General features: G+C 41.4%; 1 protein-coding gene across 1 annotated transcript in view; it reads right to left on the reverse strand.

The window, feature by feature from the left end:
- Positions 1–27,025, reverse strand: part of LOC137258466 (neuropilin and tolloid-like protein 2) — a 76,383-nt gene that overhangs the window by 46,700 nt on the left and 2,658 nt on the right. The gene's annotated exons all lie outside the window — the stretch shown is intronic.

Raw genomic sequence — 27,025 nt, forward strand, 5'->3', positions numbered from 1 at the left:
ATTAATACTGCCGTTGTTCAAAGGAAGGGTACGGGGGGATAACGGATGGCGGCTAGGAGGGAGGGGGCGAGGCTTTGAAAAAGATGACATGGCTCTGACATGCGAACATACGTTGCATCTGCACTGAGCGAAGCTGAAGAAGCTGGGATGCTGATAAGATATTTTTTAACTGCATAGTTGGTGCAGGTTTACTCTATCTTATCGTTCCGCTAATTACATTGTCTAAAACATCAATGCTGATGAACACTCGAAAACGCATGCATTCCAGGGTTCGGGAGTCTGAACGAAGATCTTCAACTATATATATCTCGACGAAAATGCACTTCCATTCGGAAGACAACGAAGACAAATGACATCACTCGTTTTTTTTCAGGTGTCGGATTCTGAACATGCTTCGGCAAACCTCGTACTTGTCCGTAAATAGAAGTCGGTGATGAGAAGACACGACTCTGATAATTGGGAAGAGCTCGCGGACAGAATGCCACTAACAATCATAATTATCGAAAACGACCTGTGCAGATTACCCCAGTGTCACTCCCATAATTCACACAGGACGGGGCACATACACAAAGTGCCCAATTATGTTGGCAATTCAACACCTCATTGCTATTCTCCCGAAGAGAAATATGGATCGAATATGGCGGACAAACGTCACGTGTCTATTTTTGAAATTTAATATTCCCAGCTGAACACCCCATCGGGATTTCGGGTAAAAATAGAAGCCTGGGATTCTGTGCTTGTCTTTATTAACATTTTGTATCAGAAATAAGTTAGCAAATCAATAAAATTTTATCTAAAGCCAAGCATTTCCGACTATATTCTTATTCCTTCATAATTCACACAATGAAGGCGTAGGAATACACTCCGAAAAGTCGTGCTATCCAAATAAAGAAGCGGCCATTCATAAAATTTGTGTCTTTCTGTGTATCATTAGTAAATGCCATTCAAAGACTAAAAATTTTTTTCACAAAATATGCAACACAAATTTCTAAGGAGTCCAGAACGATGCTGAAGTTTAGCCAAGATGCCATACTCATGACCAAATCATTCATTTTTTCATTTATTTGAAGATGTATGCTGGCCTTACTTACGACTATAGCTCGGCGTGGGGCCCGAGCTAATGGATCATGTGGTGTGGCACTGCGACTTTGTTGAAGTTGTGTCGTTGTATCCCACAGTGAAGGAAACTGGTCATAAAGTCAATCACTTGTTTGGTAAAGATAAATTGTGGACGGCATTATTAAATTAGATTAAATTTTAACAACAAACAACACTCAGCTGAACACTGATGGAACATATGGCTGCCATTTTAATACACCTGGAATGATGTTTATGCGTCTGAACTATGAGGTGAAATACGCGCATGCAGAATGCGTTATTATCGTCGACAACCATGGTGCAGGAACGCCCATGATGATGTCTCGACGTGTAGCAAATAACAAGCCTGGTTCACTTTATTTTGTCATCACTCCAGCTGTGTTTGTGAAAATCCAGATCCTCCTTGAAGAAGGATATAAATCGCATGGAATCCCGCTGCGGTGTTGAAGGGATTAACTGTCTGTTAGTGTTAACCAATCAGTTATTTTAAACATATTTTTTTCAAGGTTACAGATGTCCGTGTAATTATTTCTACGTGCAATTACTATGAAACAAAAAAATGTTTGAGAAAGCCGTTTTCGGAGTTGAATTAGACAGTTTACAAAAGGGCTTTATAAAATGATATCAATAATTTTAGATTAATGTGATTTGAAAGATTGCCTTTTTTCTGATTTCTGTTAATTCGTGTCATCTTTTTACATGTATCAGGTTTAAAATTGCAATGTCCTGTTAGAAGAAAGCAGATATCTGGACCAGAGAGTGACTGGTTTTTTTTTTCAAAACCTCCATCCTGACGCCCCGACCCTACGTCTCACCCCTACTCCAACGCAGCCAGACCGCCACCATATAGCGGGAATAGTGATGAGTTCGGCGTAAATCTAAACTCACCCACTCCAACACAACCAAGCATCCCTTTCAGACTGCGTGTGCATGAGAGAGTGACGGACAGTAAAGAAAAAGTATCACACCTATATCACGAGGTCCGGAAATTTCGAGTCTGTGGGGTGGCCTAGTGGCTAAAGCGTTCGCTCGTCATGCTAAAGACCCAGATCCGATTCCCCAACTGGGTACATAGTGCCAAACCCCTTTTCGGTGTCCTCCATATTGATATCGCTGGAACATTGCCAAAAAGCGGGCATCGATCTGCGCATTTGGGAACCGATGACATGTGTCAAGCAAGTCAGCGAGCCTTACCACCCGATCCCGTAAGCAGCCTCTCACGACAAGCATAGTCGTCTTTTATGGTTGCTGAATGCCTATTCTACTCAGGACCTTCACGGGTCTCCATGGTACGTGTTGAGGACCAAACTAAAGAACCTTCAGACAACTGAAAAATATATTTAGCAATGGAAACGTCCCGTAAGCCTGAAGAGCCTCTCAGAAACAGACTGGCTATTCTCGAAATATTCGTAGCCTTGTGAAGTTCTTAAGCCCTTTCTTAACACATTGGCTACGAAGAAAATTAAGAATTCGAGGATAAGGGCCCAATTGTTGCACGCTGAAACTAATAGTATACAATCGTATGTTTAGTATTTAAGCGATTCAACAGCTTCAGTAGTAATAAAAACTGCAAACCTAGATGTTCTCCATCCTTCTCTTCTACATTAACTAACACTCCCCGAAAATCAGTATACACTGTGTTGGTTAGGATGCAGGTTGAGAGTGACTAGTCAATGATGGCACTGAAGATTGAGTGACCGTTATCGCCTCATCGACATTCCCTAACATCTCTAGTATCATACACGCGTGTTTCCGACCTGGAAACCAGTTTATCTGATAACAACACCAATTTGAAAATATTCTCGAAACGACTTTTTCCCTCAGCCTCTCACCCATGCCTTGCAGGTATGCGCTCTTCCTGTTGAAGACGTCAAGTCGATAGCCATGAAGTGACATGGCACCAGTGACTCTGTTATTTATTCTTCTGGTGTCTTCTTCTAACTAGAAGCAGCTCAAGAGGCTGGATGTTCCGTAGGAGATTCCAGAAGGGAGGGATGTCTGGAACCCCCAACCCCCTCCCTCATCTCTTCTCCCTCCCTACCCTCACATTACGGACGGTGTCAGTATGCGCTCAGCAATACGAGCAGATGCCCAAAGGCACAGTATCTTCCCCATGCAAAGAGCATACCCGTCACCCTGGCCATGCATCCAGCACCTGATCTTGTTTTGAAGGTACATTAGTATATTTCTTTCCGATAATGTTGGTCAAATACGATGCTCCTCTGTGGCATGAAAATATTTAGTTTGAGAGCTTTTTGTCACAACAACGCTCGTATGAACAGTAAAGGAACGCGAGGAATCGTTAGTTGGTAAATGCACGAGACGTTAAGACGATACTCGTTAAAAGATATACCTGTTTACATACACAAAGAAAAATGACCAAATAAACGGGGAATCATGTAGTGAATAGTCCATATTGGATACAAAACAGCAGCCCAATGTTTATGCTTTGTAGACTGATCTCATGATCTGAACTGAACTTTATTTAGACTCCGGCCGCGGTAAGTCTGATTGAACTAATGGTTTCAGGTTTAAAGTAGATTTAAGGGATTAGTCCCGTGTTGTGCGCTAGGAAGAGATACCTGCACTGCACTGTACAGAGCACAGCATGGCTGTGGCACCCATGGCTTTCTTTTTCTATCGTTTTGAAACTTATTTTGGGAGAGTAAATATTTAGTTTTGTGGTAATACCGGAGTAATCGTTAGTGACAACAGGCGTCAACATTTGTAACAACTTGCTGCGTTAATAACAGGTGTTAGATTTTGTAACAACAGGTTGCGTTTACGACAGGTTGCGTTTACAACATGCGTCAGATTTTATATCAACAAACAGGTTAACCATGGATGTCAAGTTTTTGAAACAATAAGAAGCGCTTGCCATAAACGTCAGGTTTGGAAACAACAGGCAGCGTTAATCACAGGCGACAAATCTTTCAGACGAGAGACAGCATTTATCACGGGCATCGAGTCTTTGAGACAAGAGAGCCTATACGTCAGGCTTCAGGTCTTTGAGACAAGAGACATCGTTTATCACGGGCATCGAGTCTTTGAGACAAGAGAGCCTATACCTCAGGCTTCAAGTCTTTGAGACGAGAGACATCGTTTATCACAGGCGTCAAGTTTTGAAACAAATGGCAGCGTTTACCACTGACATCCAGTCTTGAGGCAACAGGCAGCGTTTACCACAGGCGTCAAGTTTTGAAACAAATGGCAGCGTTTACCATAGACATCCAGTCTTGAGGCAACAGGCAGCGTTTACCACAGGCGTCAAGTCTTTGAGACAAGAGACAGTGTACATCACTATCACTGACGTAACGTCTTTGAAACAAGAGACGGCGTTTATCACAGGCGTCACGTTTTGAAACAACAGGCTCGTTTACCTCAGGCGCTAATTCTTGGAAACCAGAAGTCTTTGAGACAAAAGGTATAGCTAACAATATACGCCAAATTAAGTATCAATAAGCACCGTTAACCATAGCGTCGAGTTTTGAAAGAACAGGTATCGTAACTGCAGGCGTAGAGTTTATTAAACAACGTCCAGTTTTATTCTAAATCCACGTCCACATGTTCTCATACGTACAATATGTAACATTTATGTAGCTTAAACGTTACAGCATTACTGAATGGTAAAACGGAATGTGGAATGCGACCTCAAGTTACAGGAATATAGGTCTGTGGTGGACATGGCTATTTCATTGGATGACCTTCGTCAAAATGAATGACAAAACATTTATTCGTGGAAACTGATATAACCTGATTAGAGCATACATGACTGTAGGCATGTGATGGATTTATAAAGCTGATCAAGCAGTATGCCTTACTTTACTATAAATTCTATTTGATTAATTCTTCTTTAGATCTTAACTGTTTGTATGCGACAAGAGGTGGCAGGTAAATCTGGTAAAACAGACATTCCGTCTAACGTTTAAACAACGACGCTAGTTCTATCTATGATATGAGGAGTGAAAGTGATGGCTAAACATTCTAAACATACTCTTTTGATTATTTTAGAAAGAGAGGAATGCTGCAAGATACGGGCAAATAACGTTATGAGGAAGGGCTTGCACGTTTACAAGCGTTGATGCAACGTTGCAGAAAATGACTTTATTCCTACTTCAAAAGAATGCAGAGTTTTCAAGTGGTGTAGGTGTAAAGACGGGACTAACTAACTTTAAGACACGAGTTGTAATGTAATAATAATGGCTTTTATTCCAATGCTACAAGAGCCGGGGGTGTCGGCGTAACGTCCTAACGGAAACTGCGTCACGTTATAAGGATGTCACGTATGTACCGGAAGAGGAAACAGATGTTCCAAGATTGAAACGAATGCAGTGAAAAAAGAGGATTATATTTTTTGTATGTTGCTTGATGCATATAAATAACACCATGTTTGAAATCGGTCGTAAACGTTGACAGCTAACGCCAGACGAATTCAGCAGTAAGTGGTGATTGAGCCTAGTGAGAACCCAAACCTGTGAACATATGGGTTAGAAATGATCTTTAGTAGCCCATGTTTGTCGTAAGATTAGACGAATGGGATCGGCTCGTTCTCCTGACTGACACATGTAATCGTATTCCAGTTGCGAGCAACGAAGCTCATGCTGTTGATCACCGGATTGTCTAGTCCAGACTCGATTATTTACATACATATAGCTGGAACACTGCTGAGTGCGGCGTAAAACTAAACTCACTAACTCCTCATGCAGGACATCCCCGTTTTCGTCTTTTCTGTATATCTATGATTATAAAGTAAATGCAAGCAACAAACTCTATTCCTTGCACGGCTTCATAATGAGACAGGGCATACAGCAACCTCTGATTTGAATTTCAATGGATCGGGCTAACTCATTGGGTGTTATTCGCCTCGACACCAACGATCGTTGTTCATGATATCAATCTCTAGGTTGTTTGACTCGCATTCACATTTCCACTAAATAACCATCACTGATACGTTACCGATTGCGCAGTTCACAGCCAAACAAGCTCCGTACCAAGGACAAGACGGAAGAATCTTCATCAGTTGTTCTGGGTATTCCAGCCTTCAGGATCCCCGTAGGCAAAGCTGTATGTTCGGGCACGATGCCTTGAACATGGCCTTTATACTTGTGTATTACACCTTGGCATGGTTCCTCGTAATCACATGAAGTGGCGTGGTATGTTGGCAGAGTGCCGTGTGCTGATAGGGTGGGTACAGGTAGTACTGATCTTGTACTGCATTGGGTATTCAACAGATTGGTATTTGTACGGCAGTGAGACTTTCCACAGCTGTGTTGGTGTACCGCAATGGGACTTTCTGGGAGTGTGTGGTGGTGCTACTATGACATGGCCTGTAGGTGTGTAGGTGCACTTCACTGAGACGGTTTGCAGGTGTGTGCGCATGCCGAAGTGTAACTGTTTACAAATATACTGAACAGCAAAAGAAACGCAACCCTGGATTTTTGTCAAGTTTTGGAATAGAGGACATGAACACGAACGCTAACATTTGTGAGGTTTCATTTTTGAGAAAATTGCGTTTCTTTTGATGTTCAGTATTTATAGGCGTGTCGCAGTGTGGAGGTTCCTGGTTTTAGTGGTGTTACATGAGTCTGTCTCACAGTCCCTCAAACATTATTTCCTCATCTTGTCAGCCTGTCGGTTATGAAGACCTAGATGAGTCAAGTTTACATTTCTAAGTCTTACATCTTCTAAGTCTTCAATCTCACTGGGGCTCCTTGAAATTTTTCAAAGCAAAGTTTTTAATTTCTATGAAGAATGATAAATTTTCAGAGACTAGGCGTTCGTCTGGAAATGTATGCACACTGTGTGAGGACTTATGGAACAACACAGTGTCCTTCTGCGAAGGTAAAAATAACTCTGGGACCATTGAGTCACACCAGTGAATATCTTCACACTGATATTCAGCATTACATGCTTGTCGTAAAAGGCAACTCACGGGATCGGATGGTCTGTCATTGTATATTAATTGAGTAGATAGATGCTCATTATGTCGACTATTAGATTGAAGCAACCATTGAGTTACACTGAATGTCAGTAATTTACAGTGGCCATCATACGGCACTGTCCACCCTTCAACCAGGGGTATCCACCGGCGTCACCATGGAAACCTGGCCATATATCTCAGCATGCATTCTTGTTGCTACCTTCCACAATCAACACAACTGCGTTTGGGGATCGGCAACTGACGCATGTGTAAGATGCCAGCATTCATCATCACAGGTACATCGGTACACAACGCTCCGACCTGGTTCTCTGTGGAGCTGCGCTTGCGAACAACAAAACTGGTTATCGTATCTATGTATCTACTATCTATACATCTAGACACTGTAGTGCCAGCAAACAGGCCTATTGTTCTTTCATCTTGGTGGGGAGGTTTCTCGGCGTCCTTCTCCTCTGCTGACTGCACCATGTGGAATTTAACCAGTAGGCTCACTGCAGTCCGATCAGACACCGGTCAGCCTTGACAGGAATCCTTCATGTAAGGATACTGCACAGCAAAACAACCCCCCCTCCAAAAAAAAAAAAAATAAAATAAAATAAAATAAAATAAAATAAAATAAACAAACAAAAAAATATAAAAAACAACAAAAAACAAAAACAACAACAAAAAACAAACCCAAAAAAACAAAACAAAAACAAACAAACAAACAAAAACAAACAAAAAAAACCCCAAAACAACAACAAAAAAACCCAAATAACAAAAAAAACCCCGCAACTCTGCTTTTTTTGTCATGGTTTTAAATAGAAGACCAAAACATTAATGCTTACTTTCATGAGATTATTTTTCTCTCTTGACGTTCAGTATAGTTTCTTGCACGTGACCAACATGCCGTCGACAATCGTGAGGCGTATCGCGATGTTCAGATTGCTAGCTTTGGCCATGAAATACACCCAATTTACATTCAAAACGGAATAACATGGCATATTTTACATGGCTATATCTTATTAGAAGGTATATAACCTATGTGGGTTCTCAAATAATAACACATGTCCTTTCTATTTATTGGGGTGTGTGTGGTAGGGGGTGTGGAAGTGGTGGGGGCGGTGGGTTGGTGGGGGCGGAATAGTCCCACCAAAACATCAGTTGCGTACTTTCTTACGTCAGTATGCCGTTTAAGGAGGCGTAATACTTTTTTCATTCGTACATGGTCATATTAGTAATAATAACACAGAAACAAGTAGATTGTTATCTCAGTATGCCTTGTTGTGATCCAATTGCACACAGATTCTTGGGTTCTTGCAGCTGATGAAGCGCCCCCTGGCGGTAGTATGTCATCGTTTAGCGTACATGTGAATGTAATGGTATCCTACACAAGTTTAACCCGTGAAGTTCCGGGGTAGAATAAGCCTCCAGCAAACCATGCTTGCCACAAAAGGCGACCATGCTTGTCGTAAGTGGCGACTAACGGGATCGGGTGGTCAAGCTCGCTGACTTGGTTGACACATGTTATCGGTTTCAAATTGCGCAGATAGATGCTCATGCTGTTGATCACTTCATTGTCAGGTCCAGACTCGATTATTTACAGAAATGCCGCCATATAGCTGGAATATTCCTGAGTGCGGCGTAAAACTCAACTCACTAACTACTACTACTACGATCCGGGATATGGTTGGTCTTAAGAGGCGTCTAACGACAACGTGGTGTCCCTGTTGCCTAAATCGACGTTCATGCTGTTGATCACTGGATTGCCAGGTCAAGATTTCATTATTTACAGACCGCCACCATATTGCTCAGATCGGCGTGAAACTAAACTCACTTACTCCAACAAACTCAAGCACCCCCTCCAGACTACGTCACATTGTCACTTTAACTCTGTGTGAGTGAACGAAGACAGTAGTATCACATCTGTGTCACCAGGTCCGGAAAATTCGAACCTTGACAGACCAAGCCAGTGATTGAAAGTATGAACAACGACAATAAAAGACGCAATCATGTGTAGTCTTTATCTAAGTCGGATCTTACAACACTACTAGTATCACCAGTATTTTACACCAATACTTTCCTACAAGGAAAACTACTCGGATCAGAATTAGTCTCTACACAACATTGCTTCGACGTCATGAAAAAAAATCAAATCTTTCTCGGGCACATTTTTTTTCATAGGTGACGAGGGGGTAAGACTCTTTTTTTCATTTGTAATACAAAAATGTGTCGCAGGAGGAACTCATTTTTTATTTTACTCTCAAAAATACAGCTTGGGAAGTTTAGCATGTGTTATGAGTTGTAGATTCAGTCACACCCTTTCTTACAAACACTCATTCTTGTAGTGGACAAATGGATAATCGGGACGCGGCCAAGTCAAAATTTCTTTTTTCAAACGGCAATGAAACATTGTTACGCGCACAAGTGAAAGTGACGCGCCGATGCCCAAGAAACATTTCACTTTTTTATTTAGCCTTACTGGAACAAACCAAATTAGGAGACTAAAAAGTGTCTCTTATGAGAACGAAAGTTAAAGATCCGTGCAACGTTATTGACATCTTTAGCACCGGAAGAATGTACAGTGAAACTTCACAGAACACGTAATACATCAAATCCGTCTCACAACACAACCCTTAAACACCCCCATCGCACACCCCCTCTTTCTCTGAGAGAATAATTATTATAACTTGTATATAATCCACTTTTCCTGATATTATACACCAATATATCCAAAATGTATCACTTAAGACTTCAACTTTGACTCTTAATTTCCTGTCTTAATCTTTCCCAGTCCAATGCTGCCAAGCATGTCTCGTCCCGGCAGGTGTACGATGTCATACGAAGCGTATATATAACACAGTCGGGCGAGATTCAGCTCATCCCAAATAGATGTTACGAACCTCGGAACAAAATGGCGTGCATCCATTAACGCAGCATTGCAGAAGATATTAAGCATAAGCAGCGTTTCCTCTGAAATGTCAGCTGACAGATTACATCATGTCTTGAATGTATAATTTAGACGTTCTTGCTTTAAACATTTCAACGAAACCGATCCTGCTACAGTGAATTGCATGCCGGCCGGCTGAACGGGCGTGTGAACTGGAACTCTTCCGTTTTGCATGTCGTTGTACGGAGCCAAACGCCCCCTCCTGCTGTAGTAAACATCCCGGAGTTCGCGTCCCATTTTCACTTTCATCTCTCCCGGAATGTCAGCAAAGGCCACGTGGCCAATTGTTTTGGCTCGGTGGCATTAAAACATAAGTGTATTTAGAAATTCTAATTTCCAAAACAAGATCGCCATCTGGGTGGGAAGCGAACCGAGGCTGTGTTACACAGTGTAGATTCTGCGATAACGCATTACATACCCTCGACCAGTCTAAATAGATAATATTAGCTGACGGAGACAGGGCCGAGCCTGAGTTAGAAGGAAGGATGAAACGTTGCCCGGATTCACGCTTTGAATAACAAATATACACTTCACATGTGGAGCGCTGTTAGTTTTGAAACTGTTTCCAGATTACAATACCATCAACCTCTAATGGATCTAGGGCAAGGTTCGGGTTATTCTTATTGCTATTCTTTTACTATGGTTTTTATCTGTACAATATGCTCATTTCAGAGACAGATTGGTCTTGGACTTTGAGACAGACTAGGTTTGAGTTGGTCAGCTACCTTGGAGGATATTTCGCTTTATTTCCACGAAAAAAGACTTTATTTCTCAAAAATCGGTTCATGGATCTAAAAGTTGCGTAAAAACAAATTTAATTTTCACAAACGATAGCTTCATCATAACAAATATTTATGCATATCTTTCGACTGAATTCATCGGTCCAACTTTATCGTTAACCATGATTAAATTCAACAATGCAACTTTACCGTTACATACACCCACCCACCTCACATTCCCTACCCTTAAAAATACCTAGTACCAACCCGCAAACAACAAACACCCAAAATAACTTGCTATTGTAAATGGACCGTAAAATGTAAACCATATCTGTTTCTACAAGCGAATAACAAGACTTAAGACTCAGTCATTACACTTAATTGCTAGTCGGAAAAAGAAACAAACAGTTGTAACCACACATTCGGTACAGCTGTACTCACTGACAAAAAAAGCCACTGATATAAGAACAGCACAACACAATTGTTCTATATAAATGCCCACCACAGGTTAAACCAACTGATCAAATCCTACACGATGTTCTTCGGGGGTTTAACACGAGGACCAAGTACACGTATAGATGAGTCTATATATTCTGTTCTGACATAATTCCTGCAAGCGTTTACACAGCTGCTTCTAATTGCACGCCATAACCAGAAAATAAGTGATCCACTCATTTGCCAGCGGAATTAACAATCGGATGTTCTTATTCCAAGCGGTGCTTGTTTATCCAAGTGGAGATACGATGTTTTTGAAGGGGGTTCTAAACCGGAGTTCAAAAACGGCTCACGGAAAACGGCCGTAAAACGGGAAATTAATGTGAGACAAAAGCTTTAAGAAAACATGCGATAATGACGGTGTAGATATGAGCAAGAGGGGGAGTCTTTTTTGCGTGTAATTGTACCCTTTATTGTCGATTCAGTTGTGGTTGGACAAGATGAATATTTTTTAAACATACTCCGTTTTTATTATCGTTCAATTAAGCTCCGACAAATAAAACATGTCATAAGGATTAGCGAAGCGTGACCATCTCAGGAATAACACTTAGAGTCTATTTGGGGAAATTTGTTTAGATTAGGACTCGATGGGAGTGCGTGTTATGTCATATTATAACCCATCCCATGTCTTAATTCGGATTTTGCTTCAAGCTTCTCTCGGCAGTATTACACCATTGACGGCTGACTGTGAGTTATCGATTTTGGATCCGACAAACCAGTGACTGATATTAGGGATGTCGAACCAGACTATTGATGTGTTTTATGGCCTCCTGCGACAAACAAATATTGATAGGGAACTGTTAATCGTAAAGGGGCGGTGAGGTATCTTATTTGTTAAAGCGATCGTTCGTCCTGCCGAGGACCCGGGTTCGATTTCCCATGGCAAAAAAAATGAAACATACAACTTTACGGATGACAACTTCGTATTCATTGCATGGAGCGACGGATCGATATATAGGTCCTTACATTGTTATCAAGGTAAAATACTACGGCACAATGCATGAGGGTCATCTCTTGTGCTCGCCGCTGTGACGCTGCTTGGATGTTGCTAAAAGAGCATAAAACTCTCTCAGTCTTACTCTAAATAACAGCGTGTAAGAAAATATTACACGACTACAATTGATGGAAACAATATATTCGAGATGTGGGCCGAGGATGATGATACCGCATCTGCAATGAATCAATATCTATCATGTTTATATAAAATAGTTCTGCTACAGCATCTTTGATATGTCAGCGGAAGCACCATGGACAGCTTTTGCTACACGTGCTAGTAATTGTGTAGATGAAGACGTGTGACCTTAAGATAGTCCCCGCGCACCTGCCTCCATGTTGCGATGCTTGGGAGACATACCGCTCTGTGTATCACCACACAAAACCTCCTCATCACATGTGTCAATTTCAAGAATCTCTATGATGAAGCTCCCCTGGGTACAGAGGCAGGTGAGATGGTCGGCGGACGGGAGGTGTAGGGGCGTAAAGTACGACAGGGGGTAGGGATGACGGTAGGGGTCGAGGTACATCTACGTGAATAGATATATACGTTCGGCGTCTCCGTAACAAAGAGGGAACGATGGTTTAACACCTTGTTTCATGGCGTGTTTAATGCCTGGAGACATTGCAGAGGCCCCGCTCGATTCACGCAGGCACAATAAACAAGCCTTTGCTTATACATGTTTGAGAACCAGAAAAAATGACTAGAGTATCATCGGGACCTCACATCAAGTGAAAGGAAAGTATTCCTTTGAAGCAGTGAACCCGACACTGATGAAATTATAACAGGTCAGCTGATACAACCTGTATAACATACAGCGGCTTTGTTAGGCACTAGGGAAGTAGACACCATGGATGGATGTCTGTCTGACAGCATGTAATATGGACATGTGTCTGAATGCAGGTGCTTGGGAAGCGTATCTGGAAACAGGCACTAGTGAAGTGTGCCTGAAAACAGGCACTATGTGTTTGTATAAAGACCCAATGCACGAACGCCAGGGACCTCCAGGCGTCAAGAAGCCATTGTAGCAGCTTCGGCTGTCTGTATTAGTTCATGACGTCAATAAAGTTTTGCAGACTACACACAAAATCTTTACTGTGCTTTGGGTTCTTGCATCTGTTGTATATACATTCGGTTTTACCTGTGCCTTAACCCCCTGGACCTTTAAACAATAAACTAGACTTCCTCTGTGCCTTTACCCTTGGACGTGACATCCATGCTGTTTTACCTGTACAAGCACGTTGGACTCGAGACCTGAAATGTGCCCTCAGATCTTAAACTTCAGTCCAGAAACCCCTTGATGTTGAGACATACACCCAATAATGGCGGTGTCTTTAACCCAAGAGACCAGGAACTATGATACAACCATCCATCTGTAAACTTTAAAAACATTTCGACACGCCACGTCAAGTCTTCACGTGTATGTCTACTCATGTTCCTTCAGAAAATCGACTCAGGTTTCCTTAAAACGCCAAAGCGATTGAAACACTTGAAACATGTCACCCAGATTCTTTAAAACGAATTCTTAACAGTTCCTGATTCGCAAACACGGGATTCTTTACTCGAAACGTACGTCTTTCACTGAAACGTGCACTTGCGATTGGCAACCCACCATTAAACCTAGCGGTGTCCATAACTGCACGCAAGACGATCTAAACATAATGGGCGGGTATCTTCACAGACACGTACTATGCACACCAGGCGTCGAACGCGTGGAAAGCATGAAAAATGAAAATCTGGATTATTTGATCATACTCCCATACTAGGCTTTTTCATTACGTTTTGGTGTGCTCACTTCTAAGAACCCAGTTTCTTGACGTTCTCCAGATATCTCTGAGTGACATCCGGAGCAGTGAGTCCACTGATTACAAGGTGCCATATTTCTTTTCCTTCATCTAAGATGTTGCTTCAGAGATCTCCTGACATGCTTGTCTGTGATGTCTAAAAACAAAGTGATAATATTTTCCATCACAACATATACGGTGTATCTAGCACCTGTTCTCTGTACCAACAAGGAGTTTGAGTCGATAGCAGGCACCCTGCACTCGCACATCTAAACGCGGTCTTTTGACACTGGATTGTCTGGTCCAGACTTGCCGTCTCCAGACTTCTGCTCATAACACGATGTTTTAAAACAGATCGTGCCAGTGATGTTTGCTTCAGTACTTCCTTACCATTTTCGGGAACGTCCGGTGTCGTCAAAGAGTGTTATTGATGCATTCATAATTTTCATCACCATTTTGCCTTTTAAGCTCACTGGAACTTATGTCGGATTTCGGATGATTTAGAATGGTCTTTCTCCGGCTTTGACACAACACACAAACATAAATGTGAATTCAAACGTTAAATATATAACGAGGGGATGTAACTTGTAAGTTCCTTTCCCCGGAGCTAGAGGACGCGGGTTGGCATCCTTGCCAGTGCTTGGTGCCAGGAAGTCAAAGATGAACAACAGGTTCTTGCAGCAAAACTCTGATACAGAACCAAGCCTTGGGTTCGGGCATCTCGTCATAAAAACTGCGTATCCTCTCCGCATCAATGTAAAAACACAGGACATATGTTCCTCGAGTGTTTATTGGCCATGTCCTACGCGTATTCTTGGCAATTTCCTATGTTGTGATAACTGGGGTCTGTTTAGATCAGACTGCGATCCCTTGACAATAGCCCCGGGCCAGACAATCTGCAGCTTCTTGCAGCACAAGCAACTCCTCGCTCGCCGAGATTGCGCAGCGCCAAGCATGTTGGAAGCAACGGCACATCTCTGTGTGTACATCTCTTACTGCTGTAACTCTAGACTAACGCTAGTCTCTGAATACATTTAACTTTGATAATTACACAATAAATCCATTTCAGCTGAAACCCTCATCAGATGGGACATTCAGAGCCTGAAAGTCTGGATATGCTTCATTTATGACTTTAAAACAACATTGCAGGGAGTGCAAGCCAATAGGGAAAATAATGTGGCTCGTGGACTGTGATATATTCTTATAGCTATTGACAAAGACTATAACCTAGTCTCTGGGTATATAAGTGTTTGATAAAAACAATAGTTCCTTTCAAACTGAAAAGGTACCCTAGTCAGATGGGAGATTCAGAATTCTGCAACTCCTGCAAGAACACCAGACCCTGCGGGTAACCCGATGCCTGGACAGCTCGACCATCCTCTGCGGTCAAGGGCTGAAGTAATGTTATACATGATTTGGTTTGGCTGCAGGTTCTATTGCCGTCATCATGAGTCAGGGGCATGTTATGATATGTTTGATGCAGTTGGCATCGTCCTCGTAATTCCAGGTCTCTGGGCGTAGACCGGTTTTTGCATGGCGACGTCAAAGAACACGTGTCTACTGTAAAGTCTTGGTTTGCCTACTCGTCTCAGGGTCATCCTCATGAGTCAAGGGTATGATCTGATATAGTTGCTGGAGATGAAATTGGTTCACAACACCATCCTCTTATTTCAACCTCTGTATCTGGGCGTGAACCACTTTTGGTATTGTAATGTGTCTATTGTCATAGCTTAGTTTGCAACACATCCCCAAGAGTCATCCATGATATGATATGATTAATTTGTCGCCATTATCGTGCATCATCCTCGTTATTCAAGGACCACTTTTGGCACGTCATCCATGATCACATGTCTGTTGCCATGTCTTGGCTTGTAATATCCATCCTGATGCGTCAAGGTATTTCTGTGATCTGTTTGATGGTGATGCATTTGGCGTCCTCGTAATTCAATTACTCACTTGTATATCGCCACGACTCAGTGAACAAACCCTATCTTAGTGTTAATCTTTTGTTTGTTGTACAACGCCACAGTCAGCAATGTTCCAACTTCATGGTATCGTAAGCAATCGAATCTGGATCAAACAATCCATCGACTCATATCTATAATGAGGAGTGATTCGCCCTAACAAGTTACGCTACTATGTGAGTGTGTTTGTTGACCCTTGCAACAATACTCCATCAATAGGAAGGCAAGGTAGATCACACATGGTCTTCACAGAGGGGAATCGAACCCGGGCCTGAGGTGTGACGTGCGCACACTTTAACCAGTGATGTACACGACCATGCAATGGTCGACATGTGCCAAGCAATTATTCTATCGGATCCATCGGACTCTACCAGCAAGGCTTGCTGGGATCCTATTCTAAAGCTGGGTTCCGGTATTTTTCGAAAACAACCACGTGGCGTCATGATGGCTCCATACTTTGTTTTCAGGTGAACAGCACAGATGTGTTAAATTACTGATATAATTAGGCACATTGTATACAGACCCCATCCTGTGTGAGTTATGGGAGTGACACTTGGATAATCTACACAGTTCCTTGCTATTAATTATGAGTGTTAGTCGTATTCAGCTACCTCATTCGTTTCTTCTTTCTTCAGAATTCTGTTTACAGAAAGGCGTATTGTTTGCCGGAATACTTCCGGAATTCGACACATATAGAGAACTCCCTGTGTCCCTTGCTTGCGACCATGTGTTCTAAAAATGATGTGAGTTCGGTTTTGCGTCTTTAGCAATATTCCAGCAATATCACGGCTGAGGACACCAGAAATAGGCTTCACACACTTCTATGGGGATTCGAACCGGGTCTTCGGCGAGATGAACATGCGCTTTACCCGCTAGACCACACTACCATGACACTATACGTGATGGATCTGTAGTGAGTGAGTGAGGGGGCGGGTTTGTGGGAGGTTCAGTGAGGGAATGGATGAGTATGATTTTACGTTGCAATACAAGGAAGAGCGACACCAGAAATGGACTTCATACATTGTACCCATGTTTGGAGTCGAACCGTCGGCGTTTCACCTCTAGGTAACCCCGCCTCCCCTGTAATGAACGAGGTAAAATCGTCGTGGATCTTCGTGAAAATAGTGACATGACCATTCACTCACGAACACAACACATACAGCCAGCCCCTTGTTAAAGGTAACATCAGAGGAACTCAAGGAACACGTGTCACTGCCTCGGGAGGTAATTTCATACAAGTCTTTATACACTGTCTAGGATACAGCTTAAGACTAACCCAAATGTAATCCATCAACATCACACGATGACGTATATGATGACGTGTCCGAGAGCTACCGTAAACCATGTAGTTCTCAACTGTGAGATGCAGCACCTGCCGGTCCTAATATATTCGACCCACTCGAATATAAATAGTCAATTAATAACCGGCACATACCAGGTAGGTCATACGTGATCTGAAGGAGACTTGATGACATGAATTTATAGCAAAGATGAATGAAGCAGTCAGTATGCCTAGTCTAATTTTTAAATGTTTTGTTTAGCACTGTCTTTGATAATCTATATAGAGATTGAAGAAATGTTACAAGGCGGTCATGTGATCAAAATAAAAACTGGTGAATGAAACAATCGGTATGCCTTGTCTAAATATAAAATGATTTTGCCTAGCACTGTCTTTGGAAATCCGCGCTGATTGAAGAAACTTCCAAAGTCGGTCCCAAGTATGTAATCAGGCGAAATGATGAATGTATTGCAAAGATGAATGAACCAAAATGGTACGGTATACCTGTCTAATTCTAAAATTTTGTTTCGCAATGTCTCTGATAATCTACAGAGACATGAAATTCCCCAATTGCTTGTTCCAAGAGCGCACAACCATAGTAGCATAGCCCCGAGCACCAGACAGTAATTACCCTGGAACGGCACACTGACATCTACGGCTATAGAGATCCCTGTATACGACGTCAGTGTATCAAACTGTGATCAGATGTCGACGATGATGCCAGCGTTCCTTTGATCCGGATGTCGAGTGATATAGGTGGTACCAGGCGTCTGATACCCCTCATCTCTTGGGAGGAGGGGGACGCTGAGGGAAGATGATGCTTCTCTGAGTTCAACAGGTCGGAGACGTGTCTTCTGCTAAATTCATTAAGCGTTGGAAAATATCATCATCTGAGTGGAATCTACAAAATGGCCTTGTAAACGATTTGCTCCACGGTAGTAAGATGTGTAACGCGATACGTTCCACGCCATAAAAATTCTCAGCGCGAACTAGAATAAACCCTCATAACGGTTCGTCTGTAAGGACTCTTCGACGTGGAATCGCCATTACAATGGGAATAAAGATCACCATTCAAAAAAATACTTAGTTTTAGCACGAACAGTGATGAACACACAAGCTGTCAGCGTTATTACACGATCGTAACCCGTAAAAGCGCAACGATGCAGTTGAAATAGCTAATTGCTTGTAGCATAATATTAGTTTTTTGCAAGGTTTCGTTTTTGTTTTGGGTATAGTTTCATGTTGCTCTGACAGAGGATAAGGCAACCACTTGATTACCTGGGTTAGTTAGTTAGGGCTGTCGTCGGTTCCACTGACTTAACTCGCAACGCTGCGTTAATCACCTGCTATCTGTGGGAAGTGGAGCTAGGGTTTAACAGCTGTAGTTGGATAAGATAAGGAACTGTTTGGTAGTTAAGCCTGTGCATACACTTGGGCTTACACAAATACATTACACGTGACCCCAGTAAGATGACGTGCGTGTATCGCTTAGTAGACACATGGATATGTGTTAATCATAGCGAGACTATAGAATATGTTTTGATATTATAACAGTGAGTGTGTGATTGACTGAGTGTGTGTTTGTGTGTGTGTGTTTTTTTGTTTTTTGTTTGTGCGTGTGTGTGTGTCTGTCTGTGTGTGATAGGGTGAATGAGTGGGTAGGTGCATGGGTGGGTTGGTGTGAAAGTGGACGAGTGAGTGAGTGGAAGGGTGAGCGGTTGATCTTGTTATAATACCAAGTGAATGGCTACAATCAAAACATTGGCTTTCTGGGAATGGATCACCCCGTATGAATATGACGTAGTATAATCACGTCTCCCTTCCCCACTAGTGCTATTTACCTGAAAACATCTTGTCATTGTCCAATGATACATTTACAATAATTCTGAAACTTTTCCTTCGCGCACCCATCTGAACATACCTACATTCGACATACCTACATTCGACATGTCTACATTCGACATATCTACATTCGACATATCTACATTCGACATGTCTACATTCGACATATCTACATTCGACATATCTACATTCGACATATCTACATTCGACATATCTACATTCGACATACCTACATTCGACATGTCTACATTCGACATATCTACATTCGACATATCTACATTCGACATATCTACATTCGACATGTCTACATGCGACATATCTACATTCGACATGTCTACATTCGACATATCTACATTCGACATATCTACATTCGACATACCTACATTCGACATGTCTACATTCGACATATCTACATTCGACATACCTACATTCGACATGTCTACATTCGACATATCTACATTCGACATGTCTACATTCGACATACCTACATTCGACATGTCTACATTCGACATATCTACATTCGACATACCTACATTCGACATGTCTATATTCGACATATCTACATTCGACATATCTACTTAATGTAGTGAACTAAAGGATGAATGTGAAACAGAATCACAAATATGTTCTAACATCTCAATGAATGTTTGCTTTGTAAAGGGATGTCATCTTCTCATTCAATACCGGCCCTCTCTATATATTTAACTGTCCGTACAAATGCACAAAAAGTAAATCTCATCCTAGCTTTTAAGAGGAATAAATTTTACTACTGATTTATTGCTTGAATGAAACTGTAATAAAACCAGGTTGTCTACTCCGACATGACGCCAGCCAGATGAACCGGAAGAAAAAGGTGAATGATCAGATATGAAATTCCGGTTTAAGATAAAAATGCCACCTGACCTCTTCATGAGATAACTAGGTTATGTGTATATTGATGTGATCAATGCCTTAAGTCGTCATAAAAACATTATGTGTGTACAGAGACGCGAAAAGAACGATGTTTCAAGACTCACTATTAAACCTTTATTCTGCCTCCAAGTCCTTGAACTGCTCAACACAAACAGAACGTAGAGCGAAGAACGAAACAAATCAACAGAACAAAACAAAACACGACACAAAACCCGACCCAATCCAACAGATCCTCTCCTCTGTGTTTGAAGTGAACTGTTTATATCTTTAAGTTGAATGAGCGAAACATATGAGCCATCCGAATGACACCATGACTCTGTTTATATCGACATGTCGCCTATGAATGTGAAACAACACCCGAGGCCCTTATATATACGCAACCACATGTTTCCCAGCTTTGTTCGGACCTGACTCTAACCACGGGAAAACGGAGAACACAGATAGTCCGATGTCTAACAAGCAAAGACCCAACTAATCACAAGGCTTGAGCTCGTCGCACTCCACTTCATCCCGATGGCAGTGTAAGGAGACTTCAAAGTGAACAGCGATAAGTCATGTAATTATTTGATTCGGGATGTTGACTTATTGCGCCATAAACTCTAAGCCTGTAGTCTTGGTGCAGTTGAGACCACTTGAGATGCTTCTCTCGAAGCTAATAAAGCCACTTAAGCCTTTAGTCAATTGCCGTACTGGAGTGAGTGGACTATAAATCACCCTCTGGACCAGGACGGAGGCTGCAAGGGACAGAGGGGCACTGCAGGGGAGGGGTCTTGGCGTTAGAAGTACAGGAGAGGCAAGGATTGGTGGAAGACACACTCTTACGCTCTGAGGATATATAATATTGATAGTAACAAATAATCCGATTTGAGATGAAAGAAGAGCCACGGTGAGTTGGTAGATTCAACCCGTTTAGAATCTAGACTTGCTTCGCTTAGAGTAAATAGAGGGAGAGCTAGGTAGAAGGGAACATGTGGTTCAGGGATACATTAACAACTAGTCTCTGAAATGAACAAATTCTACTGAAAAATAGTTCATAGTGAAAAAATAATATAATGAAATGGAGCCCTGAGACTTTCTTCATTTTCTGAAGCTAAGGAAATCTAGGCCACATTTTCCAGACTTGCGTGGGCTTTCTTGGATATATATACTTCAGGGTCTGTACGACAGACTAGTTCAGGGACTGTGAGACAGACTAGGTAACCATGGGTACGGACTAACGCCTATTCTTTGAAGATACACAATTTTTACAGTAACAAATAAACAGAGTTTCAGATATTCTTTTCAAACAATTTGATATTTACTCCAATTTCTGTTTATGTATGAGTAATTGCATTTTTGAAGGGTAACTATCATTTTGTATATTCCCCCTAGTTTAAAGAATTGAGTACTTTTTAGTTTCTCATTCTTACTTGGTAATTAGCACTTCTAAATGCTTCTCAACAGACCTATGTGTTTAGTAATTCTTACGAATAGTTGGCAGCCATTTTTAAACGCTCAGCATGGAAATCACGTGACTACTGCAGTAAACTCCAGGCAGTGGCTATGGCTATGATAGTATATGTTTACATATGCATAAGCATTTTCCAACGCTGTTGTAGAGTTTGGATGACTAATTGTCATTCGCAAGCCAGTTTAGCATTTGAGGAATGTACGCAAGATATTTTACACCTAATGGGTTTCAAGTGATTCCTATGCAGTTTTGTACTCCCAGATTTGTAATTAACTGAGTAAATATGATTTGTATTGCGTAAAATACGCAAATACGCGTCATATCTGGAACTCTAAACATTTTACACCCGTTTGTGTGGAAGATTAAGAACATTAGGAAACTAAGGCTTGGTTCACTTTGGGCTTTAACATTGCTAGGGTGAAGACGGGTAAAAGGGAAAATAATGCTTTCAGGGACTGTACACAGATTAGGATATGTAGGTATGCTGGACGTTGTGGACAGATTGATGGACGGTTGTCCATCTACGGTCAAATAAGCTCAATGTGCTAGAAGACAGAGGCGTATGAACTAAACTCAAATACATACAAGTGGACATGTACAGTTTCTATGGTAGTCACACGGAATCGATGGTAGTCAGAAGGAAGGTAACATCATAGACGGGTATATATCATGTAGATATAAGAAAACTTAGCAGGATGACAATGAAAACATAATACATAAAAACGAATAGTATCCAAGAATCTGGAACAATCCTAAAAATTCAGATCCTTGGGTTGAGGCAATCCACACTTGCCTCATCCTCTGGACTAGAGTTAGGACGGTTTCCATCAATTCTCTAGTGTCTGGGAGCTAGACTATAAATGTCTTCATATCTCGACCAATAGTGATGTGGAATAGGTTCAAAGGTATTCCTAGATTTGAATAATCACTTCGCCGTCTGAAGTATTTCTGTCCACGGGCAACAGGACAGAGGGCAACATGGGTAGGGAGACAGACAGATGAAGGTATAGATAATTCGACCAACAGACGGACAGAGGTGCGCGCGGTAATGGTGAAATCAACTACAGACAGACAAGCAGTTAGGACTCAAGATGAGATGGATGGGCAGACATTATCATGTTAATTGTCCATATGTATTCACTGCTGGTGCGGCGATGACAGTGTGACAGATGGGACGATGCTAGTGAATCTAGATTTGCTTCACTTGGGTCTTCAGAATTGCAAAAAGGACAGGCTGAAGGGAAAATATGCAGTCAGATATTCTTACAGCTGTTGACAAAGTATAATGCTTAGTCTCTGAATATGTCAGAGTTTCAGAAAAAACAGCAACATATAGTTCCTTTCAGATCAAACAGGAACCCCAGTGAGATGAGAGATTCAGAATCCGGGGAAGGGTCACTTCGGACCCAGCAAGATGGGATGCTGTTTGAATGGGACTGAGCTTTTAAGTGTGAGGGAAGGTACACCAAGAATTGCCTCCGCATAGGGTATTCATGTCGGGTTCGAACTTAGGCCACAGGCGTGACGAAGGAAAACTTTAACCGCTAGGCCTCCTATTTGGCCCTAAGACTGGAATTCAGGAATGCAAGCTGAATGACATGTAGGATGAGAATTTGATTTCGTATTTGATGCTGAATACAACTTGTATGCTCAGGTACAATTTGTATGCTCAGGTAACTCCTCTACAGAGAAATATCATTGCATTTTGATCAATAAAATGAATTTATCATCCACCCACCCATCCCATTTTATTTACGCGTTTAACATGCAACTTTGTCGCTAGTATAAAGTCTTCTCTCAAACTTACGACGGTCGGGTGTCTAGCGCAACGTCTGAAATCAAGGTCAATGTCAAGGGCAATGTGACATGGGAAGCCTTGACAACGACAAGAAATCATGTTCATTACGCCTTGTCACGTGGATATGGGTGAATAGCATGTTTCGCGTAATCCACGTACATAAGTACTGATTCGGTGCCTACAGGGTTTTGCATGGACATCATTTAAGCATGCAGTTAAAAGCATCTTTGGTGGCACGAATATGAAAAGGTTAAGTTAAGGCAAGAGGCTGTTGATGTTGATATTACCGCTCGCACGAACAGACTGACGTTATTAGGAGATAACGCTACAGCGTATCACGTGCAACCCTGATAATGCGGTACTTCATTGTCTCTCAGAGACCTTTTCTCTTTTGTAAGGAACTCGAGATTCCGCGCTCTTGATTATTACATCGTATGTGGAATCTGGCATATAAAAGTATACACGAATGTCAATTACAGAAAAACATCTCGTTTTACGGCGATTGTGTAAGCAGCATGAAGGCTGTCTGCATTCCTGAATGCTTGGCTTGACGAACAATTAGAGATGTTTCCCAGTGTCTTGGCGGTATGATTAACAAATTAGCGCTGAATTCCACTTTTAAGTGTGTATGCTGTAGATAGGAAGCATGTTAACCGTACGGCTGGGTATGTCAACGTGGAGCCTAGCACCTCGTATTATCTAATGTTCAGAATGTGCAATTTTGAAATACCTTTTGCAATAGGTTAACCATAGGTAATCTTTGTGTTTCAAAATTGTCGGTCTAGAGTGTAGGTGAGGTTTTTTTGGCAATTGTTGGTGGTGTGCGTGTGTGTGTGTGTAATGTGTATCTGTGTGTGTGTGTGTGTGTGTGTGTGTGTGTGAGAGAGAGAGAGAGAGAGAGAGAGAGAGAGAGAGAGAGATTTATGAGTGCATTCTTTACATTTAAAGTTATGATTTCAGACTTGAAACACACATCTCGAATAAAACAGGCACATTTGTATGTTGATGACCCGGAAAGATGTGCTACAGTTTAAAAATGTCCCGCTTCCCATTTCACGGGAAAAAATGCAATTCTTCCAGTAGAGGTCTTGTGAATCGCCACGGGGGACGGGGTTCGGTGGTCGGGGGAGCAGGTAGGTCGGTATGAGGGTGGGGTAGGGGTGGTGGAGGTGAAGCATGGACCTCGGCATCATGCAGAGGGGAGAATTCCTCACATACTGCCAACAGTCGGCAGGGGCTGGCGGCCGGCCGTGGTTCCGCTATCGTGTTGTTTCTAGGAAACATAAAGACTTTGTTGTTCGCTGGTTCTTGCAGAATAACAACTCCAACAAAGCTGTTTCTCTTTTGCTATCTTTGAAGGTTGCACTGAAGAATGATAGGGATGTCCCACTAAATCCAAACGTTACAAACACAGTGAGCGTATACCATTACTCCCCCACGCCTATGTGTTATTAACACACGCGCTCGTTTGTGGGGAAGGGTAGTGACGCGCTTGTGCTTTGTGATACCATCACACTGTCACAGATCAACAGATAAACATAAGTAATGATGCAACTTACATTTAAAAATATATCTCATTTAATAGGTAATTTGCACGATATTGACGAGTTAATATTCCAGACTACCAAACGTTTGTCACAACACCTTAAACGTCAAGAAGGAAATATTTTTCCGTTAGTGAAAAAGTCTCTTGTTTTGAGGACGGGCAATAACAAAACTGGAATCCCTCCGAATCCTTGGCGTACTGTGCTATGCATACTGACATAGGCAGTTGGTTTGCGGATGTGATTCATGTTCTGTACAAAGTGGTTAAACAACCGTACGCGCGTAATGCGCACCGAGACTACTCAATGCTATTTTTATCTATACGTATACATTTTTAACAATATATATCACACATTTAATTGATGCAGGAAGTGAAAAGACCCCCTTATAATCAATTAGTTCTAGATAATTTCAGAAAAGAGCGAAGGCAACATGTGTATAAGTTTCTACGACTCGAACTTCAGCAAATCTTTCACCGAAGCATAAGTTGTAGCAGTGTCAAGTAAATGCAATACTAATATAACGAGTAATATTTTAAATGTGCTCATTACTGATTCAAATTAATGTATACTGGACAAAATAAGTTAGGGATATTGGCATTTTCATGAGTAATTTTTCATCAGTGTATAAATGAATAAACACATCATAATTTCAAAATTTAGATGTATTCCTAGCTGTTTTTGCTCAGTATATTTGGTACGGGTATTACACATAGTGTTTTGGGCCTTACGTCTGTGCTGTTTCGGCTACAAGTATTCTGCCTACTAAAGGTTGGTTTTGGTTTGTGAAAATTAGTGGGTTTTTTTGTGGTTTTTTTTGTTGTTGTTTGGTTGGGTTTTTTTTGTTACATCCAGTTTTCAAGTGTATACTTTCCTTATCCTGGCAGTTTTCAAAAAGTTCCGAAATTGTTTTCTTTTTTGTTTGTTTTGCCAATACTGCTATTTCAGAAAACGTTTGAAGAAAAACGGTAATCTTTAATCTTACAATTTGTCAATTTTCGGCCTAAGAGGAATTATCACACCTCGCGTTTTCCATGAGTCACGTGATGTATTTACCTTAAATCTTATCCCTTAATCAAAACTCTCAAAGATATATTGAAAAAAGTTGTAATATTATATTTAAAGACTGAAATATATTCATAATTGAGATAAATATTATCTTGTTAGATACGGAGCATCCTGCTAGTCAAAGAACGATATTGAATACGTCTTGACATCTTTACTGAAAACACAGCCGCAGTGCAAAACCCATCGCATTAATGTTTCTGTTCCACGCATAAAATGTATTAATTGTAAGAACTGGGGATGTGTCGTTTTGTCAGACAACACTCAAATGAAATATTTATGCTTCCCGTCTAAGCCAGTATGGAACAGGTGATACACAAAATCACTGGCTGTACCTGGCAGGTGCAAACACGAATACCTTAAAGTTTAATGTCTTCAATTAATGCTTGGCAGGGGTCAAAGTGTTCTTAAGGTATTATTTTCGAAGTCAAAACATGAGGATATTTGAATGATTTTGTTTGACCAAAAACGTTTCAACATCCTTCCGAAACCTGGAGTATTAATTCAACGACGTTTGGCCAAAAAATCAAATGTTATAATTTGGCTTCAAATTAACTTAAGAACTCAATTACGTCGTACAAATTGTACAATTTTGGAAAAAAATATCAAGATTTTAGTGAGAATTAGATAGGTTTTTGTAATTTCAATTACAGTGATTCAAAGCCGAGCAAAAAGATATTTCGAAGAGTAGGGCATTAAGGCTGTGTGCTAGTGATTTTAGTGATTTTACTCAGTTAATCACTTAAGAGGCAAATATAGATGCGTTGTTGAGAGAGAATGGACTTTTCAGAAACAGTGAAGGGAACTCACCGTATTCCAGGGAACGCGCATCGCCTTCAGAAACCCAGTCCAAAGTGGGATTGAAACATCGCGTTAACTGACACATCTTCACTGTCACAAATTAACAAGATTGGGTGTTTACTCATTTCAAGGAAAGCTGGTGAATGGCAACACAGCATTGCTCGGTGTGCTAGGGGCTCTAGCGATAAAAGGCAGAGACGGTACACCGTAGCAGGGTTCTGTCAAGATGATGCAAGGAGCTCAACGCAAAGTTTTAAGGCTCTCCACATGAAATCATGTTTTTACGGGTTGTTTGTAATCCCAGCGCGCTATACATTCCGAGCTGTGTAATTAACGGATCAGGACCACGCTAGGTTTGAGAGAGAGTTCAAATTAGTTTAACATAATGAAAGCCAGGCACCATTTCAATTTGT

The sequence above is a fragment of the Haliotis asinina genome, chromosome 12 (genome assembly GCF_037392515.1).
Source record: "Haliotis asinina isolate JCU_RB_2024 chromosome 12, JCU_Hal_asi_v2, whole genome shotgun sequence".
Lineage (NCBI taxonomy): Eukaryota > Metazoa > Mollusca > Gastropoda > Lepetellida > Haliotidae > Haliotis > Haliotis asinina.